At 47.4% G+C, this 16,245-nt stretch overlaps 1 protein-coding gene across 1 annotated transcript in view; it reads left to right on the top strand.

Moving 5' to 3' along the window:
• Positions 1-16,245, top strand: part of LOC147107487 (interleukin-1 receptor accessory protein-like 1) — a 1,486,384-nt gene that overhangs the window by 377,931 nt on the left and 1,092,208 nt on the right. The window lies entirely within an intron of this gene.

The following is a 16,245-nucleotide window of genomic DNA, read 5'->3' as shown; positions in this document are numbered from 1 at the left end:
CAGTAGAAGGGCTCCCTGGAATAGACGGCCCACATGACCACCTGAAGCAAGCACACAGCTAGGTTAGTTAGTTCAATCGGGGTCATATGACATCAATGGGATTCAGATGTCGTTTTTGGACTCAACTGGATGGAGGATGCATTGTGCATGCTGTGACTAGTATCAGCTGGTGGTCCACCCGAACAGGATTCCAAAGATAGTGCTTAGTTATTTTTGTGGGGCCAAGAGCACAAGTGCTCCTCCAGGCTCCACAACAACAACTGGGGTCGCTGCTCCATGAACGGAATCCCCCCCCCCCATGACCTATCTTTTCTCTGGCGCCGGCAGGCTGGCCCAAGGTGTTCATTTTCCACCCACAGCCCACCAGCCCTTTGTTGATGAGACCTGGCTCTCAAAATGGACCGGGCCTCATAATGGTTCTATTGGGCAGCTGGCTGGTGCCCACCGCTGGCCAGACGCACAAAAACTGCAGGGAGGGAAAGTCTGCCCTCCCATCTTGGTGGTTGGGCATCATTAGCATGTGACTCCAGCTCCCCCTGGCCCCAGAAATGTATTAAATGTTTTTGGAACGGCCTGCAGCTGTCCCTTTAAGGATTGTTGGTTAGGCTTCTCCACGCCAGGGACAACTGGGCATGTCACATGCAGGACACGCTCTGCGCATTGGTACACAAGAATCAAGTCAGGGGTCCTACAAAGGATATAGGACCCTGATTTATATATTGAAAGGAGGCCCCCGCTTGTTTTGGGTGCGAGTGCTGTCCGCCCATTTTGAGGCCTGCTTGAAAATTGAATCAGGCAGGCCTCCAACAGCCAGTGGGTGGGAAGCTTTCTTCCTTTCCAATTTTTGTCTGTCGACTGCCCCGTTTTCTAGTGTAAACGGGGTTTTTGGCCCCAATGTTTTACAGCAAAAATGGGAAAAGCCTACAATTGTAGCACTTTGGATTGAAGTAGAAATTAGCCTCTTTTGAAGCCGTCGTTTGTGTCATAGTATGCTGTTTTGTATATTAAATAACAAGGAATAATGGACCTTGGAAGAAGGATGAGAGAAAGGTGGCTCAGTACAATTGTATAATCAAATAAAGCTGCTAAAGAGTCCCTTGGTAACAAAGCACCAAGGGAATGTGGAAAAATAGCATTTTACATACTATTGTGCATTCATACATTTCCTTATAATATAGTTTTGCACTGTAGATTAATGTACTGTATTGTATTTCCTCTTGCACTATAATTACAACTCTATATTAGAATTGTTTTTAGTTACTGGTTATCTGATCAGTGAATGTGTTAATTGGTTACATTTTAAAATATTTTTATTTTTGAATTCTATGCCTCTGTGCCACTTGCGTAATTTGGGGGTTTTATTTTGTAATATTTTGGTTGTATATTACTGGTCTTTTCAATGTGGAAAACATATACACAGCAAAAACAAGGTTACAGTTTTTGTCACTGTTTTGTTTAGATTGATGACTGTACTCTGGGGGAAAAAACATGGCCAAAGATTGATGTACAAGTTTTATAGAAATTTTGGAATAGACTTGAAATAAAGTAATCTCAGTGGCCAAGCCCATTACAGATACATGGAGAAGATTAATTCTGTGCTAGGTGTATTTAGAAAAAGTTTGTTTATGGTTTCATTACAGCATGTACACAAAGGAAATTTTCTCCAAGGTTAGAGAGAATTATCTTCACGGGAAACAAATGTTTCTTTGAGCATCTGAATATGTGTTCCAAGAACCACACTTTCTGCAGAAGAATACCCAAAAAGTACAATTTCTACATGGATAATCTCTGCATCATAAAGGGTGCCACAACCTCAAGATATGGAAAGTGAAACAAGATCATTTTATTAAGCTTTTCCTTCAATAATTTTACTAGAATCTACATTTTCTATCTTTTGCTTCATTTCGTCTTCCTGCTCGCGGTCAGCAGGCTCTTTTATAGCACTTCCAGGTGGCTCCTCTCCTCAGCTTCCTTTTCATTCTTTCCCTTCTGCCTCATCATCCTCTTCTTCACCTGTTACCTCTGTATTTTTATTCATTCATAATTTGTCAATTATGTCCTAGTGTACTACAGAAGTTTGCATATTTAGAGGTATAACACCAAAGTGTGATGCCTAAAGGGTGATGGTTAAATTATGCACTAGTTGCATTATTTTTGTCCTGTGAAATTGCTCATGGTGAGTCATGAATTAAGCTCTCAAAATTATAAAGTGGATCTCACTACATCAATCTGCAATCAGTAAAAAAATAAGGGTTCAAATTGATGTTAGGTAATGTTGAGAATCTGGTTACCCTTTTATCTGAAAGGATAGCCCCCTTTCAGTGCAACAATTATGAAAAAAACTAAATGGTTTTCAGTGTGAAATATTTTTATTCTCGAAACAAATTCGGACAATATAAATATACAGATGGGGTCCTAACTTCATATTTCTGGAAAGCAATGATATTGGGCCAGAAATTCCAGGCCAGAAGCGTGAGTACGGTCGGCTTACTCACGCTTCTGGCCGTTGGAAATGCCGGCGTTCAGCATGAACAGCGCATGCGGGGAACGCCGGCATTTCCAGACCTCGAGCGCGTGCGACTGCACAGGCAGCGCTTGCGCAGTGAACTTCGTGGATTTCATTCATGAAATCCGTGAGGTTAAGTCCTTAGAAGTTACACTGAAAAAAAGCAAGTGTAAAGTGGTTCATTGGCTGCGGAGGAAGATATATTTTATCGTGGAGCTTTTGAAATGCAATATTTTTGTTTGGGAAAGGGAGGGAAGTTATTTAAAGAAATTTTAAGTAAGTTTTAAAGTTAAATTTTTTTTTATTTTTTTAAAGGGTTTTCGGAATGGTAGGTAGAAGGAGCAATTGTGGCTGTGTGAATGGAATGTGAGAATGAGTTATGTATGTATGTCCACATATATTCCTTTACGTATATGTATGTATGTTTTATATTCCTTTACTATGAATGTATGTTTTTAATTATGATTTTCCAATAAGTTACTTTCTCTGAAAGTCATAATTAAATAATACATTCATACACATAAGTAAAGGAATATATACATAACACGCAAAGGAATATATACAGACATACATACTTTCAGAAGCTCCACGATAAGAAATATCTTCCTCCGCAGCCTCTGTAGCAACTGTACCCATGCTTTTTTCATGTGTAAGTTGTAATGACTGGACCTCACTGAAAGCATTAATGAAAGCGGCGAATTATACTGCGCACGCGCTGCATGTGCAGTCGCACGCGTTCTGCCTCTGAACCCCTTCGTTCAGAGGACAGGAAATGCCGGTTTTCCCCACATGCACTGTGCATGCTGAAAACCGGCATTTCATCCGGCCAGATGCGTAAGTACCCCGACCGTACTAGCACATTTGGAAGGGAATTATTGGGCCAACATTTTACATGTCAATAAAATAAAAAATTTAACACTTGCACGACTTGCCCCCTCGCATCTGCGACTGAGGGTCCAAGGAGGTGCATTGCGCAAGAGGTCATCATCGGACGTATCCTCACACTGTTCCCTTTGGGGAGCTGTATGAAGTGGTGGAAGGATTTATGGCCGTGATTAACGCTCATTCCGTGACCGTAACCATCTTTGAACCAGCCATTAGGGTGGTTAGTCCTATGGCGGGAGGGTTTTACGGGCTCCCACAACCCATCTGAGGGGGGGGGGGGCGCCACCAACACCCACGGACGCAAGTATCCCGCTGGATCTCCACCCAGAATTTAAAGTTGGAGCTCCGACTCCACTTGCCGGGACTGTCTGGAGTGGGGTTCAAAACCCTACTCCTTCTGGCCCAGCGGCGGGGATGCTTACTGCTACGCAAAAGGCCCACTCCGCACAAAAGGTGACACCCATACGTTTCCTGCGCCTTTTCCCTCCCCGTGACTGGAGCCCTATGCTGCCATTTCACGTTGCTAATCGGATTGGGCCTTTGTCATAACGGTAGGATCCCCACCGCTGGGCCAGATCAGGGTAGGGTTTCGAACCCCGCTCCAGACAGTCCCGGCAAGTGGAGTCGGAGCTCCGGCTCTAAATTCTGGGTTGACATCCAGTGGGATATTTGCGTCCGTGGGTGTGGGTGGCCCCCCCTCCTTGTATAGCTTGTGGGAGCCCGTAAAACCCTCCCGCCATAGGACTAACCGCCCTAATGGCTGGTTCAAAGATGGTTATGGTCACGGAATGAGCGTTAATCACGGCCATAAATCCTTCCACCACTTCATACAGTTCCCCAAAGGGAACAGTGTGAAGACACGTATGACGACGACATTGCTAAATAAATAAATGGAATTAAAAAAATTCTTTTAGGGCTTTTAAAAGTCTTTAAATTGCTTTAATTCTCTTTAAAACTACTTCAGATTACTCAAAATAATGTAAACATTTTAAAAAGTTTATAAAAGTTACCAAAATCTTCAAAAAACTTCCAAAAACCTATTTAAACTGCTGCTTTGCATGTAAAAAAGCAAAGCAGCTTGACAGAAACATTGGGGGCGTGTCCAGTGAAACTGATACCTCAAGGGGCGTGTCTCACTTACACTGCACGCTCCTGGGTCCGCGCTGGCTGCACTCCTGGGCGGCGTGACGTCATACGCTGCCTCGGAATGTGCTTTCTATTTCTCCAAGTTCAGGCGTCCCAGAAGCTGATCGGCAGTAGTGCAGGGTAAGTGCAAATACGGGGCTTGCACGCGCTGCAAGCCCCGTTCTGGAATTTCTGGCCCAATAAATGAACTGCTAACAAAAGCGCCCAGGCAATTATTGTACAAAGACAATATGGACGTCTTCATCATAGGTTCCTTTGCTTCATATTAAAACATTTTTTCCACAGGTTTATTATTTTTAAATACTTTAAAGCAAGGTAAGTTTATTTTTAGCCCCGTTATAATATAAAATTATTTTTTTCAAAAATTTAAATTATTGTTTAAAATAGTTATTTAATGTAATTTATAGTTTATTTAAAAAGTGTGATTTAAAAAAAAAATTATTTGAAGGTTTACTGCTATTTTGGGCCCCTAGTATTTATAAGTTTTGACAGGTCTACCTGTTAATCTTATGAATGGACTTTTCCCTCCTCAGTTTGGCTGCCCATGGCTCACGTGATCCCAGGGGATGCATCGCACTAACTACGCCCCTGGGACACGCAAGCACAGCGCGCCGGCAGCTGGGCCAGGCCCCGGAGTGGAATTCCACGGGGCCCTACAGCTCAACTACCGGCGCGCAAGGTAAGTGCAGGTCGGGGGCTTGCACCCGCGGGAAGCCCCCAACCCGAATTTCTGGGTCTTTCAAATCCCACAAAGATTGTGTGAAACAAAATTGTGTGCATGTGCCATCTTCCTTCGGCTTTGTTGTTTCTACAATACAAGGGATATTAACCTTTTATTTACAAAAAGCAGAAAATAGATCTGGGAGCTCTTTCATTGTGGCTTTCCCGGAGTGATTACTGGGCGCCAAAGAAAGCTGCCCACAGAGATCTTGTGATCTCTGTGGCGAGATATTAGCCTTTTTCGACACGCAAGTGATTTCAGTGCTCTGTAATGGTAATCTGCTGTGACGCCAACAAGCTGTTTAAGCAGCCAATTGCTTTACATAATTTTCAGGTAGGGAACCAGGAAAAGAAGCAGCTACTTTTATTTGGACTTTTTAAAAATGCTAGAGTGCGAAAGAAGGATTAGGGCTCTTACATGGGGATGAGGTAGAACCTGAAATATCATTAACAAACTTTAAAATAACATTTTTTTTAAGTTTCTTAAAATTTGTAATTTTTATCATAATGGAGAAATTTGACACTCCATAAAATTAAAATTAGTTTTCCAGGGCTATAACATTTGTTTAGCAGTTAATACACTGTTAAAAACCCCAGCTACACCTCATCCAACAAGGCCTAACATTTACTGGGGTATTTAACAGCGACATTACTGCAGAAAAGCCCAAGCTTTTGTCTGTTTCACTGATTTCACTGATTACACCAATTGCCAGCTATTAGCGAGCGGGGGGGGGGGAGCGCACAACACAGCCAGTGTCGGAGCAGTGAATGACTGACCGCAACTTTAGGATTTCCACGTTTGGCTGCGCATGCGCTAAATCCTGAAGTTACGGTCAGTTTCAAAGGGGTATTAATGACGGACGCTGTTAATTCGCCATTATTACCCACCACAAATTCCGGCCCATAGTGGATAACTGGAAGTGATTAATTGGGGAATAATATCAGTGAAGAGTTCAGGTGTAAACTGCAAGAGCAAAGGTTGACAGTTTTTAGAGATAAGCACGCTGCTTGGAAATCGCTCTCCTATATCCATTATTTCTTCAAATGTATAAAAGACGGAAAAGATGATGTGATCACCCAAATGCTTACTGGATGTCAACTCAAACAGATAAGACCTTGTCTAGCTTGTTCAGCTGTGCACACAGTGGCACTTCCCCGTGAAGAAACAGTTGTTGTGCGTAATGGCTTTGAGAAAGCACATGAAGATGAGACTATGTAAGATGAGCCTCTACTAGCCTTTACTAACTTTCTGCTGCATCTTGTTTCCAACCTTGTCATTTCCTCCTTCTATCTGCCTATGACATCTAAAACATTTTTTGTCCCTTGGATTCACTGAGGTAGATGTTCGTCTTTATCTCCTGGGCGTTAAGCTTTGCTTCTGCCCCAGTTGCAGTTTGAATGTGATGGTTATGGCCGAGCTTTTCCTTTGGAGATAAATAAGACCATGCTAAAGGAATATGAGTGGTATGGAGACTTGCTCCATAAAAACACATGCACCCAAGATGATGCAAGGAGCAGGTGCATTGCTCCTTTAAATAAACTGTGCATGAAGACTAGCAGAAGCCCTTGGGGCAGGCAGTGTGGTTGTTCGTCAAGATGGTGCTTTAGTGTTTTCACAGGTTGTGCTTTGCATTAATGAATTTCCCTGACACCCAGGTGCTGAGAAAAAAAGAATATGATCGGTTTGGAAGCGAATGAAGGCTGTGAGTGGTAGAGGATGTCAGAGTCATAACGGCACAGAAGGAGGCCATTCGGCCAATCTAGTCCATGCCGGCTCTCTGTAGAGCAATCCAGTCAGTCCCATTCCCCTGGTCTATCCCCGTAACCCTGCAAGTGCCTGTCCATTCTCCCCTTGAAAACATTGAGTGTCTCCGCTTCCACCACTTCCGTCGGCAGTGAGTTCAAGGTCCTCACCACTCGCTGCATGAAAAAGATTTTCCTCACGTCCCCTCCTGTGTCTCTTGCCCAAAACCTTAAATCTGTGTCCCCTAGTCCTTGTACCTTCAACTAGTGGGAACAGCCTGTCCCCGTCTAGCCTATCCAAACCAGTCATAATCTTGCACACCTCTATCAAATCACCCCTCAACCTCCGTTGCTCTAATGAAAACAAATCCAGCTTCTCCAACCTGTACTTGTAGCTAAGATCCCCCGTCCCCGGAACCATCCTGGGAAATCTCCTCTGCACCCTCTCAAGTGCCTTCACATCCTTCCTAAAGTGTGGTAACCAAAACTGGACGCAATACTCCAGTTGTGGCCTAACCAGTGTTCAGCATAACTTCTCTACTTTTGTACTCAATACCTCTATTTATGAAGCCCAAGATCCCACATGCTTTGCTAACCACTCTCTCAATATGTCCTGCCACCTTCAGGGACTTATGCACATTAACTCCCAGGTCCCTCTGTCCCTGCACACTCTTTAAAACCGTGCCATTAAGTGTATATTGCCTCTTCCTGTTCCTTCTGCCAAAATGCATCACCTCACACTTCTCTGTATTCAATTCCATCTGCCACTTGTCTTCCCATTCTGCTAGCCTTTCTATGTCCTGTTGCAGTCAATTGGTATCATCCTCACCGTTTGCCACACCCCCAGGTTTGGTGTCATCGGCAAATTTAGAAATTCTACTCCGTATTCCAATATTCAGGGCATTTATATATATCAAAAAAGGTAGTGGCCCCAGCACTGACCCTTGGGGAACACCACTGTCTACCATCCCCCAGTCTGAAAATCAGCCATTTATCACAACTCGCTGTTTTCTGTCGTTAAGCCAATTCCTTATCCAAGCTGCCACTGACGCACCTTTTCCATGAGCCTCAATTTTGTTAACCAGCCTTCTATGTGGTACTTTGTCAAACGCCGTCCGAAAATTCATGCAGACAACATCCTTTGCATTCCCTTCATCAATCCTCCCTGTTACTTCATCAAAAAATTCAATTAGATTAATCAAGCATGACCTGCCCTTTACAAATCCGTATTGGCTCTCCTTAATTAGCTCAAACCTCTCCAAGTGCTTGTTAATTTTTTCCTTGATTATTGTTTCTAAAACTTTACCCACCAATGATATTAAACTGACCGGCCTGTAGTTACTAGGATTGTCCTTACACCCTTTCTTGAAAAATGGTGTCACATTTGCCACTTTCCAATCCTCAGGCACATCCTGCGCATCTAGGAAAGATTGGAAAATTATGGCAAGTCTTCCGCTATCTCCCCCCCCACCCCCCAATTCCCTTAGCAACCTGGGATGCAAGCCATCTGGACCTGGCGACTTATCCACTCTAAGTATACCCAGTCTTTCTAGTACATCCTGTCTATCAATTTTCACCTCTTCCATTGCTTCTACCTTTTTCCACTTCTACTAATTTTGTCAGCATCCACCTCCTTCGTAAACACCAATACAAAGTACTCATTGAGTATTCTAGCCTTGCCCTATGCCTCTAAGCATATATCACCTTCTTTGTCCCCAATAAGCCCCACCCCGCCTCTTACTACCCACTTACTGTTTACATGCCGGTAGAAGATTTTTGGGTTCCCTTTTATGTTAACCACCATTCTACTCTCATATTCTCTCTTTGCCAATCTTATTTTCACCTTCACTTCCCCTCTCAACTTATTGTATTTGGTGTGGTTCTCCCTTGAAGAATTCACCTGACATTTATCATACACCCTCTTTTTTTGTTTCATCATCTTCTCAATCTCCCTCATCATCCAAGGAGCCCTTGCTTTGGTTCCCTACCCGTCCCTCTTGTTGGCACGTACCTAGCCTGTACTTGGAACATCTCCTCAAAGATCACCCATTGTTCCATTACAGTTTTTAGTTCCATTGTAGCCTGGCTAGATCCTTTCGCATCCCATTGAAGTTAGCCCTATTCCAGTTTAGAAGTTCCACCCTAGATTGCTCCTTGCTCCTCTCCATTGCTAATCTAAATCTTATGCTACGATGATCACTCATACCCAAGTGTTCTCCCACAGACTCTTGGTTGACCTGGCCCGCCTCATTCCCCAGCACCAGATCCAGCAATGCCTCCTTCCTAGTTGGGCCAAGAACATACTGATCAAGGAAATTCTCCTGAACACATTTCAGAAATTGCTCCCCCTCCTTTCCCTTTACCCTAGCATTATCCCAATCGATATTTGGTTAATTAAAGTCCCCCAACATCACCACTCTATAGCTCTTGCATATCTCTGCGATTTCTCTGCAGATTTGCTCCTCTACCTCCCTCTCACTATTTGGAGGCCTGTAGGATACCAGCAATAGTGTGATCATACCCTTTTTGCTCCTCAACTCTAACCAAATGGATTCTGTCCTTGTCCCCTCAAGAACATCCTCCCTTTCCAACACTACAATGTCTTCCTTAATCAGCATTGCCACCCCACCTCCATTTTTTCCTTCCCTATCTTTTCTGAACACCTTTTACCCTTGAATATTAAGTGCCCAATCCTCACCCTTTTTAAGCCACATTTCCGTTATTGCCACAACGCTAATTGCATTTATAGTTTCACCAACCTTATTGTGCATTTAAGTACATGCATTCTAAACCCATTTTTGAATTTTTTGTAGTCTTTCTTAGTCTGCTCTTATCTAATATGGTACTACTTCCACCTCCAGCACAACCTTCCCCTCCAGTACCATCCAACACACTCACTCTTCCATGTACCCCATTCCTCCCCTCCAGTACCATCCAACACACTCACTCTTCCATGCACCCATTCCTTCCCTCCAGTACCATCCAACACACACACTCTTCCATGCACCCATTCCTCCCCTCCAGTACCATCCAACACACTCACTCTTCCATGCACCCATTCCTCCCCTCCAGTACCATCCAACACACACACTCTTCCATGCACCCATTCCTCCCCTCCAGTACCATCCAACACACTCACTCTTCTATGCACCCATTCCTCCCCTCCAGTACCATCCAACACACTCACTCTTCCATGCACCCATTCCTCCCCTCCAGTACCATCCAACACACTCACTCTTCCTTGCACCCATTCCTCCCCTCCAGTACCATCCAACACACTCACTCTTCCATGCACCCATTCCTCCCCTCCAGTACCATCCAACACACTCACTCTTCCATGCACCCATTCCTCCCCTCCAGTACCATCCAACACACACACTCTTCCTTGCACCCATTCCTCCCCTCCAGTACCATCCAACACACTCACTCTTCTATGCACCCATTCCTCCCCTCCAGTACCATCCAACACACACACTCTTCTATGCACCCATTCCTCCCCTCCTACATGCTGGTGCCCATCCCCCTGCCAAGCTAGTTTAAACACTCCCCAACAGCACTAGCAAACCTCCCTGCGAGAATATTGGTCCCGGCTCTGTTGAGGTGTAACCCGTCCGGCTTGTACAGGACCCAATTTCCCCAGAAATGGTCCCAATGCCTCAGGAATCTAAAGCCCTCCCTTCTGCACCATCTCTCCAGCCACGCATTCATCTGTTCTATCCTCCTATTCCTGTACTCACTAGCACGTGGCACCGGGAATAATCTGGAGATTACTACCTTTGAGGTCCTGCTTTTTAATCTCTTTCCTAGCTCCCTATAGTCTGCCTGCAGGACCTCATCCTTCTTTCTGCCTATGTCGTTGGTACTGATATGGACAACGACCTCTGGTTGTTCACCCTCCCCTCTCAGAGCGTCCTGCAGCTGCTCAGTGACATCCTTGACCCTGGCACCAGGGAGGCAACATACCATCCTGGAATCACGGCTGTGTCCACAGAAACCCCTATCTGTTTCCCTAACCAATGAATCCCTATCACTATTGCTCTTCCACTCTTCTTCCTCCCCCCTGTGCAGCTGAGCCACCTGTGGTGCGCCGTGGCTTTGGCTCTGGCTGCTTTCCTCAGAGGAGCCATCACCCCCACCAGTTTCCAGAACTGTGAACTGGTTAGCGAGCGAGATGCACTCTGGGGATTCCTGCCCTATCTGCCTGGTCCTCCTTCTCTGTCTGGCAGTCATCCATTCCCTCTCTGCCTGCACATTCTGAGGCTGCGGGGTGGCCACTTCTAGAAACATGCTTTCCAATTCTTTCTCAGCCTCGCGGATGCACTGTAGTGACTCCAGCTGCCACTCAAGCTCCGAAACCCGGAGCTCGAGTTGCTGCAGATGGCGACACTTCCTGCACACGTGGTCGTCCAGGCCGCAAGAAGCGTCCAGGATACCCCACATGGCACAGGATGTGCAAATCATGGGACTGAGCTGCTCTGCCATGCCTCTATTTACCAGGCTATGGAGGTAATTTAGCAGAAATAAATTAACAAGAAACACTCAACAGCTACCCACCAATCAGCACTTCGCTGTATTAGATTAGCTATGAACTACTTAGCAGAAAAATACTGAAAACAGAACAAAAAAAACTTACCCCAAATACTCACCCTATACTCACATGTGGATTGGCACCAAAGCATTGACTTCTCTTAGCTACCCTTGTGAGGTAATTGAACCTATTTCTGCATTGTTTTGGGTTGGTGGAGGTTGCCCTGACTACCTCCGCCATCTCCCTCCATATAGAATGAACTGCCTTCTTGCCCTCAGTGCACAAGATTCTTAATTTTCGGCCCTCACTTCAGTCAAAAAGACCTCTACAGATGTGTCCGAGCATCTGGGGGCCCTTCCATCTGCCGACACCCCAGAGGCAGCTGCACTGTCAGACATTTTGCTCACTGCTGTCTGCTGCTCTGCAGAAACACCTGTGCCCCATTAAGCAGCATTTAAAATGCTGCAGCTCTGAATTTCCTTCCCCCTCAGTGGTGCTAAACCTATCAGGAATGATATTACAGCACCAAGTTGACTCCGCATTCATAATGAGGGCCTCAGGAGGAAGTTTCAGCATGTTAATAGTGGAGTAACATGGGCAGGCGCTAGTCCCATTGCACTGCTCCGCTGCCAATGGCAGGGGAATCCAGCCCTTTGTGTGTGACACAGCTGCTTAATGTGTGTAGGTCCAGTGGAGAAGAACGACCAAGAGTGTGGTAAACATGCGAAAGAAAGAAGGATGCTTCCTGGGTGATGGTGTTATGCCTCCTAACTCATCATCCCTATGAACAAGGTGAAGGCCATCTGCTCATGGGGACTGAGGGTCTTGATTGATGGATGTGGGGTGCCCACGTGTCTGTGCCCCCTCCTGGTGCCTTGTCCTACAAGCAAAACACAGTTAAGAATATTAAATGAACACATCCTACATCCCAAAGAGCACGCATTTTCCCACAACACTTCTTTCCAGAGCCATCACTTTGCCAAGGGGTTAGCCTGGTCTTTGTGCTGGCAGTACTGAATTGCAAGAAAGCTTGCAGGTACTATGTGAAAGTTGTTAGGGTGTCAAATTGTAACTTATGTTGCATGCAAGAGTTCTATAGACTGGCAAACATGTCTTCACCTTTATCTCTGTAATCCTATCCAGCCCCACAAGCCCCCGAGATATCTGCGCTCCTGTGGCGGAGCCACCAAAGGACTCAGATCGTTTGTATATAATTCCTTTAACAACATGTTAGCTACAGCCTGAGTCTGTATCTTTATTTATGCTGTTTAACTGTACAGAGTGTGGTTACTTTAACAGCGCAGCTAAAATGTGATGACATCACACCGTTCATCACGTGATTCCCCACTGGCGGGAAAACGTCATGACGGCATGACGTCAGCCACGGGACTGCAGGGGCAGTCCTCGTGGAGCCTCCAGAGAGAGCAGACCTACATTCGATGTTATCCTGCAGTTTCTTGTTAAAGCCTGTTTGTTTCATTAAAGTTTGTTTTGTTTGATCGCCTGAGTAGAACTCAGTCTTTTAGTTAGGAACCCACGTTCCTACATTGGTGACCCCGACTTTCGTGAACGGTTTTCGCGGAAGATCTTCAGCATGGACGTGAACACCGTGACTCTGAAACTGCCACAGTTCTGGGAGCAACAACCAGCCGCGTGGTTTATCCAGGCTGAAGCCCAGTTCGCCATCAGGAACATCGTTGCGGATCAGACCCGTTATTACTACGTGGTCTCTGCCCTCGATAGCGCCACTGCCTCGCAGATTGTCAGCCTCCTTGGTAGTCCTCATACTGACCGCAAGTATGATACATTAAAGGCACGGTTGCTACAAGCCTTCGGGCTCTCGAAGTCAGAACGCGCTCGCCAGCTCCTCGCTATGCCAGGCCTCGGGGACTCCAAACCGTCTGAGCTCATGAGCCAAATACTCACGCTCTTAGGTGCCGAACCGGAATGCTTCCTCTTCCGGGAACTATTCCTCTGTCAACTGCCAGAGCAGGTGCAGGCTGCCCTAGCCAGGTCCGAGATCACAGACTGTGCCGAGCTTGCTGCCGAAGCAGATAAGATTTTCACAGTAACCCAGCAGTGCTGCGCGGCCACGAGGCGCCCATCCCCCACAGACGCGGCTCCAGCTCCTCTTGCAGCGGGCTGGTGCTCCTACCATGCCCGTTTTGGCACGAAAGCACGACGCTGCCGCTCTCCCTGCAGCTTTTCGCCCCAAAAAAAAACAAAGCTCCTGCAGCGTTCCTGGCGAAGGAGGAACAGGTCTAACGGGCGCTCCGTGGCTGCGATGGCCATTGGATCTACGGGGGAACTTCTTTACATCACCGATTCCCTATCGGGTCGACGTTTCCTTTGTGACACCGGGGCGCAGTGTAGCATCCTACCTGCGTCGAATCTCGATATGCAAGCTGGGAACCATGGCTTTTCCCTCGTGGCGGCTAATGCCGCAGCCATTCGAACTTTCCGAAAGCGGTGGGTCCAAGTCTGTTTCGGCGGTCAGCGCTTCCATTGGGAATTTGTCACGGCCACAGTCTCGCAGGCCATCCTAGGGGTGGATTTTCTGTGTGCCAACGGCCTCCTCGTCGATGTCCGGCACCGCCGGTTGATCAACACGGCCACCTTCCACTCGATTCCATGCCACGACGGTACCACCATGGCGCGCTCTATCGCCTGCGCGTTCCCTTCTCCGGATGACTTCACTCGGCTCCTCGGAGAGTTCCCGGAGCTGACAAGGCCCACTTTCTCCTCCTCGGCCACGAAGCATGGTGTCGAACATCATATCACCACTACTGGCTCCCCGGTTTATGCACGGGCTAGAAGGGTTGAACCCGGCAAGCTCGTGGCTGCGAAAGCGGCGTTCGACACGATGGAGCGGCTGGGGATTATTCGCCGGTCGAATAGTCCCTGGTCTTTGCCTCTCCACATTGTTCCGAAACCGGGCGGCGACTGGCGGCCATGCGGAGACTACCGACGCCTGAACGACGCCACTACTCCTGATCGGTACCCGATCCCGCATATTCAGGATTTCTCAGCCCATTTGGCGGGAAATTCTATCTTTTCTAACGTCGACCTCGTCTGGGGGTATCACCAGGTTCCCGTGCACCCGCAAGACATCCCGAAAACCGCAGTCATCACCCCTTTCGGCCTTTTTGAGTTCCTGCGGATGCCGTTTGGCTTGAAGAACGTGGCACAGGCTTTCCAGCGCTTGATGGACTCCGTGCTCCGAGGCCTAAACTTCATCTTCGCCTACCTTGACGACATTCTCATCGCCAGCACTAGCAAGGAAGAGCACATCTGTCATTTGCGTACCCTCTTTACACGCCTCAGCCAGCACGGTTTGATCATCAACCCGGCCAAGTGCCAGTTCGGCCTGCAGCGGATCGATTTCTTGGGACACCGCATAACATCAGATGGCGCCGTCCCCTTACTGACGAAGGTGGAAGCTTTTACCTCTTCCCCACGCCCGCCAACTGTCAAGGCCCTGCAAGAGTTCCTGGGGATGGTCAATTTCTATCACCGCTTCGTCCCTAAGGCGGCTCAGCTAAAGCAGCCTTTGTACGGGGCCCTCAAGGGTAAGTCCGGTAAGGATCCAATCAGCTGGACGACCGAGATGGACCAGGCGTTCGTCAACACCAAGAGCGCTTTGGCCAACGCAACCATGCTGGCACACCCGCTTCCAGGTGCCACCATCGCCCTTACCACCGACGCGTCAGACTACGCCATCGGCGCAGTGCAGGAGCAGTGGGTGAATGGCACGTGGCAACCGCTGGCGTTTTTCAGCCGTCAACTACGAAAAAATGAAAGAAAATACAGCACTTTCGATCGGGAGTTGCTGGCAATTTTTCTAGCCATTCGCCATTTCCGGTTCTTATTAGAAGGACGTCCCTTCACGGCTTTTGTCGACCACAAGCCTCTAACGTTCGCCTTGGCCAAGACCGCTGAACCGTGGTCCGCTCGTCAACAACGTCACCTGACGTTTATTTCTGAATTTACCACGGACTTTCAACATGTGTCTGGTAAAGACAACCTGGTGTCAGATTGCCTCTCCCGCGCGACGGTCCATGCGGTTCACCTGGGGATTGACTACGCCCTCATGGCTGCGGATCAGGCCTCGGACCCAGAGGTCCAATCATACAGAACCGTCCCCTCTAGTTTCCAAGCGACCGACGTCAGTTTCCAGGCCGCAGGCACCACGCTCCTTTGCAACGTCTCCATGGGCGTTCCCCGACCTATCGTGCCAGTCGCATGGCGCCGGAAGGTGTTTGACGCCATACACGGGTTGTCGCACCCTGGGATGAAGGCTTCACAACGGCTAATGTTGGCGAAGTTCGTCTGGAAGTGTATGCACCTCGATGTCCGTGACTGGGCCAACACCTGCGTGGTCTGCCAGAAGGCCAAGGTCCAGCGTCATGTAAAAGCTCCAGTGGCTACGTTCGCTGTTCTGGAGCGTCGTTTCGACCACGTGCATGTGGACCTTGTGGGGCCACTTCCGCCTTCTCATGGTTATACGCATCTCCTCACCATGGTGGACTGCACCACTAGGTGGCCAGAGGCAATTCCTTTGGTTTCCACCACTTCGGCAGACGTCGCTAGAGCTTTCATCTCCTGTTGGGTTGCTCGTTTTGGGGTACCGGCGGACATTTCTTCCGATCGTGGGCCACAATTTTCCTCGGAGCTCTGGAACGCTGTAGCTCAGGGGCTCGGCACCAAACTTCATCGC

This window comes from Somniosus microcephalus, chromosome 14 (genome assembly GCF_052327205.1).
Source record: "Somniosus microcephalus isolate GS21.2 chromosome 14, FLI_Smic_1.0, whole genome shotgun sequence".
Taxonomy (NCBI): Eukaryota; Metazoa; Chordata; class Chondrichthyes; order Squaliformes; family Somniosidae; genus Somniosus; species Somniosus microcephalus.
Note: the sequence above shows the minus strand (reverse complement) of the source record. Positions and strands in the feature narration are given on the sequence as shown.